Consider the following 6,000-nt stretch of genomic DNA (forward strand, 5'->3'; position numbering starts at 1 on the left):
TATTTGAGAGGCCACACAAATGAGTGGTTCCTGAAGAGGGGCAGCAGTCTTTTCAGTAGTTGTAGGGGCAACAATGTGAATGATTGATTGAACTGGCCTTGCAACATCAACCAAAACAGCAATGCTGTGCTGATATTGCCAATGGCTGAAAGCAAGGGGAAACCAGAGGTGTAATTTTTCCCGAGGGCATGCAGCTTTACTGTATTATTAAATGGTATGGCATCCTCTTGAGTAAAATATTCCACAGGTAAAATAGTCCCCCATTTGGATCTCTGGGTGAGGACTACTCGGGAGGATATCGTTATCATGAGAAACAAAACTGGCATTCTATGGATCAGAGTGTGGAATGTAAGATCCCTTGGGCAGGTAGGCCATAAAATTCAAAAAGGGAAATGGATAGGTTAAAGTTAGATATAGTGGTAATTAGTGAAGCATGATGGTAGGAGGCACAAGGGTTCTGGTCAGGTGAATACAGGGTTATAAATACGAAATCTAATATGGGTAATGCAGGAGTAGGTTTTATAATGAATAAAAAAAATTAGGAATGGAGATAAGCTGCTAAAATCAGAATAGTGAATGCATTATTGTAGCCACGACAGACACAAAGCCCATGTCTACCACAGTAGTACAAGTTTATTTGCCAATTAGCTCCGCAGATGATGAAGAGATCGAAGAAATGTATGATGTGGTAAAAGAAATTATTCAGACAGTTAAGGGAGATGAAAATCTTTAGTCATTAGGGACTAGAATTTGACAATAGGAAAAGTAAGAGAAGGAAAAGTAGCAGGTGAATATGGCCTGGGAGTAAGGAATGAAAGAGGAAGCCACCTGGTAAAATTCTGCACAGAGCATAACTTGATCACAGCTAACACTTGGTTTAAGAATCATGAAAGAAGGCTATATATGTGGAAAATGCCTAGAGAAATCAGAAGGTTTCAGATTATATAACGGTCAGACAGAAATTTTGGAACCAAATTTTAAATTTTAAGACATTTCCAGGTGCAGATGTGGACGCTGATTACGATCTACTGGTTATGAACTGTAGATTAAAACTGAAGAAACTACAAAAAGGTAGGTATTTAAGGAGATGGGACCTGGATAAATTGAAAAACCACAGGTTGTAGAGATGTTTGGAGGCAGCATTAGGAAACGATTGACAAGAACATGGGAAAGGAATACAGTAGAAGAAGAATGGGTAACTTGGAGAGATGAAATAGTGAAGGCAGCAGAGGATAAAGCCGAGGGCTAGTAGAAACCCTTTGGTAACACAAGAGATATTGAATTTAACTGACGAATAGGAGAAAATATAAAAATGCAGTAAATGAAGGAGGCGAAAAGGAATACAGACATCTCAAAAATGAGATCAACAGGAAATGTAAAGTGGCTATGCAGGAATGGCTAGAGGACAAATAGAAGCATATATCACTAGGGGTAAGATTGATGCTGCCTACAGGAAAATTAAAGAGACTTTTGGAGAAAAGAGAAGCACCTGTATGATTCTCAGGAGCTCAGATGGAAAACCAGTCCTAAGCAAAGAAGGGAAAGCAGGGCAATGTAACTGAGGGCACTATTATGGAAATGGAAGAGGATACAGATGAAGATGAGATGGGAGATATGATACCATGTGTAAAATTTGACAAGTCAAAACAGGGTCCCGGGAGTAGACAACATTCCATTACAACTACTGATAGCATTGGGAGAGCCAGCCATAACAAGACTCTTCCATATGGTGAGCAAGATGTATGAAACAGGCAAAATACCCTCATACTTCAAGGAGAATATAATAATTTGTATTCCAAAGAAAGCAGATTTTAAAAGGTGTAAAAATTACTTAACTGTCACTGTCATAAGTCATCGATGCAAAATACTAACACAAAAAACTGGCAGAAGCTGACCTCGGAGGAGATCAATTTGGATTCCGTAGAAATGTAGGCGCATGCAATGCAGTACTGACCCCATGACTTATCTTAGAAGATAAGTTAAGGAAATGCAAACCTATATTTATACCTTTCGTAGATTTAGAGAAAGCTCTTGACAGTGTTGTCTGGAATATCCTCTATCAAATTCTGAAGGTGGCAGGGGTAAAATACAGAGAGCAAAAGGCTATTTACAATTTGTAAAGAAACCAGATGACAGTTACGCGAGCCGAGGGGTATGAAACAGAAGCAGTGGTTGAGAAGCGAGTGAGACAGAGTTGTAGCCTATCCCTGATGTCATTCAATCTATATTTTGAGCACACAGCAAAGGAAACAAAGGAAAAACTCGGAGTAGGATAAAAACCTTGAGTTTTGCCAGTGACATTGTAATTCTGTCAGAGACAGCAATTAAGGTCGATGCAACTTTATGGCCACAGAGAGAGAGAGAGAGAGAGAGAGAGAGAGAGAGAGAGAGAGAGACATTTCTTTCAACAGAAATTTAATTTTGAAATATGCAACTTGTTGAAATGTAATGCAAATGTCCCATTCCATTACACTGGAATGACCCAACTACTACTATGGAAATATGAGTCTGTACATATTCAATTTTACTTATCCTTTGCATTACAAAAACTAGTATGGTACATTGGGGCAAATTTAAAAAAGTTTGCAAGTCATTAGTAAACAGAACATTTACAAAGTTCCATGCTGCTTGAAACTGAAAAGAATGCACAGCAACACCCTGCTGAACAACTAAATGAATTAAGTGGCAATTGCTAATTACCTGTTTGTAAATACATGAATGACAAATTAAAAAGAAAAATGTTAACATATTCTTGATAATTTCATACTAGCCTATCAAGATGACTTGGCTAAAACTAGCTCTACAGTTCTGCACTCTGAAAATACCAAGCACCTATTGAATATTATGCCAATAGCCCTTCAAAGAACTTTGGAATTCCTACAAAGATTTCTGAATATAATCATGACTTGGTTTCGATACACAGAAGAGTGAGTGCAGTTACATCATTACAATTCTATATTCATGCATGAAAATTATGTGCACACTGCCAGCAGACTCCTTACTCTGATGGGCATGCATACTAACAATTGAAAATATACCCCACTACAACATCTCTCATGTCATAATGACTTTCTGAAATGTCTGTAGCTACCGTTAACAATAACTGCCGGTTTACATATGCTGGTAATGTGGATGTATATTTTTTGTGACAATTTATCATTAAAGATGAAAAATAATAATTAACGTGGATTTATACCACATGTGACCAGTGTTTATCAAACGGTAGTAGTTTCTTCCTGCGTATATTCGAACAATGTCTGTTGAGCAATATAGTGTACATACTTCCCAAAATCTGGTTGGAACAATAACAAAATTGACATCTTGGTGTCCTCAACCAAGTTACACTTCTGGCGTGAAAATAACGAAGTGGATGTTACTAGTAATTGCCACTACCATATAAAATGGCATTGCTGGATGCAGCAGCTTCTTATCTGGTGGCAAGGCTGCCACTTACTTCTTGTCACATTCATTGGCCATGTACAATAATTTGCAGACAATGACTATCATTTAAATTGGCAGCTCTCTTTAAATGTAACAGTCAAATGAAAAGGAATGCAGGCAGGTAGGTGCAACTCCCCAATATGGTGTCAGTGTACACCAAAACTGAGTTTCACAAGTGAAACTACTTAGTAGTGGCAATTCAGTGATGGATTCCACTAGGATCTAGCATGCATTTATAAAAAGGAGAAAGCTTACAAAATCCTAAAGTGACTTATCCCCCAGTAGCATTACAGTACCTCATTTTAGGATTCTTATTTGGTCAGACTGCCCCAAGAGGTTGGGACAGTTCAAAAAAGTATGTAAGGATATTCAGCAACCAAATTAAAGGAGCACATCCTAAAAGGTAGTGCTAATACCACACAAAAGTCTATTCCTTGAGACATAAAAACCTGTTTTTGTTAGACTAAGTACCGAAGCATACAATTAATTATGCAGACACTTTCATTTCCACAGATTTGAAGCATAAACTGAGTAAAATGAACACCGTTGACTGATATCACATAAAAAGAATATCAGTAATTGTAGTAGTTGACATAATGACAAACCTCCATTGTATAGCTAACTGGTGTACAAATCAACAGTGCTGTTCAACTCAGAGGTTTGGTTCTTAGTGAAGGAAGGAATTGGAATTACCAGTATTTACGTGGCAAGGAAACAAGAAGTAGCTGCATAAAATTCATGATCATGAAACATCACAACAATGTCCTGGATTCAATAACATCTCTTTATGTTGTATATTATAAGAGAGCAGGCATGTGACACTCACTGTCATTGCCCATCCATCTGAGAGCTTGGCCATGAAATAGACATTTGTAGCCCACCAGATGGTGTTTGACTGGAGAGGGGCTAAATACCAGTACTGGATACAACCTTCTCTCTTCTCTACCATCACCAGTTGCACACCAAACATACTTGGTATGAAAAGAACTGGAATGGCATTCACTTGGAAGACTTGCATGAAGCAATGGGCCACACAAAGTGCAGAGTATGGAAAACCATGTTCAGAGAATTTAATAGCATGGTCTGTCACCTAAAATATTACACAGTTTAGTCATGGATATTTTCTTCCACGCTACGAAATACATGATTGGCAACAAGGAATAGATTAATAAATATGTAAAAAGAAGCATACATATAAACTGTGCCGCCAGGTACCACAGATTCACAAAAAATTGCTGGGATTATATACGAAAAATAAAATCTATATAATAAATTTATGAATTTGGGTAAAGTAGGTATTCTGCCATGTGCTGCACCTGAAAATGTTAGTGATGAGAAAACACAGTCAGGGGTTTTGTATCCCAGCCAAAGTTATGGTCTGTGCTGTTTTCTCAAACAGCGTTTTCTTGTATCACGTTCAAAAGCTGCATCTTGCATTTGAATATCACAAGGGAAACATAGGCTAAAATATGTTTTCATAAGTAACTTCAACGTCGCAACATTGGTAATGGTTTGCGCTGAAATGCTACGTTACTGATAGTTGTGTATTTACAAAACCACACTATAGCTAGTTCCCAAACCGCATTCATTTGGTCATTATACGAAGGATAATATTTTATAAAAAAAAATATTTGCGTAACAAATATATACAAACTGGAATCGGACACTAGAATTTCCCCGCAAACAGCTTAGCATCAGCAGAATTACTTGCAGTCCCCTCGCTTTGGGGAAGTCTCGGGCCTAGACAATACAAAATAATGCGTTAGTGATCAATATTTTGGTACCTTTCTGCTAGAAAAGAACTACATCGTGCTGCACACTGTCTCCGCTACTTTAATTTCGAGTGTTGGCCAACATATTCCACATGTTGGTCTAATAATACATTTTATGGATGCGAGTTGTTTAATATTTACTACTTCAATTACTACACGAAAATTAACGTTTCATTGGACGTATGTTTTATTTTCGTCACACACAATTCTTTAAACATCTATAACAACACATACACGACTTGTGTTTCTTAACTGTTTACGACGAGATTATTGATCAGAAACAATTTTTTTGTGACGAGCCAACGATGTAAAAAATCCAGTGATCTCATTAGATGGATTTCGGGGCAGGCAGGCATCGCGGTTGCTGATTGGCTAATATTAATAATGTCATAGAGGGCTCCATAAAAGACATAATTGACCATAGACATACATGTCTGTAAGTTGGAAATGCTCTGTTATCTGTGGTGTATGTACTTCACGTCTGTGCTCATGCCATAAACGAGCCACGTACATCACAGACATCTATGCCTGTGACGTCCATAGAGTATGTAAAGCTATGGAGTAAGCAAAATCTATGCGCATCTTCTCAATATCAAAGCGGGTTCATCTCGAGATTTTGGGACGACGCTGCTTGTGTCTGCAACTTGTGGTAATAGCGAAACTTGAATATTATACTACTCGCCCTGTTTTTTATACTGTTTCTTCATATTTGAGTTTTAGTAACAGCTATGTTGCAGTATTGTCATCGCTACGGATGTAAAGAGAAGTACGTGAAAGGAGGACCAGT

General features: G+C 37.8%; 1 protein-coding gene across 4 annotated transcripts in view; it reads right to left on the minus strand.

Moving 5' to 3' along the window:
* Positions 1 to 5,545, minus strand: part of LOC124776569 (zinc finger protein 3-like) — a 63,921-nt gene extending 58,376 nt beyond the window's left edge. For 2 of the 4 annotated variants that reach the window (XM_047251614.1, XM_047251615.1), the window contains exon 1: positions 5,226 to 5,545. The gene's annotated coding sequence lies outside the window, so the exon portion shown is untranslated. The remainder of the gene's footprint in view (positions 1 to 5,225) is intronic. The other 2 variants (XM_047251612.1, XM_047251613.1) reach the window with 1 other exon arrangement.
* Positions 5,546 to 6,000: the final 455 nt, after the last annotated feature.

This window comes from Schistocerca piceifrons, chromosome 2 (genome assembly GCF_021461385.2).
Source record: "Schistocerca piceifrons isolate TAMUIC-IGC-003096 chromosome 2, iqSchPice1.1, whole genome shotgun sequence".
NCBI lineage: Eukaryota > Metazoa > Arthropoda > Insecta > Orthoptera > Acrididae > Schistocerca > Schistocerca piceifrons.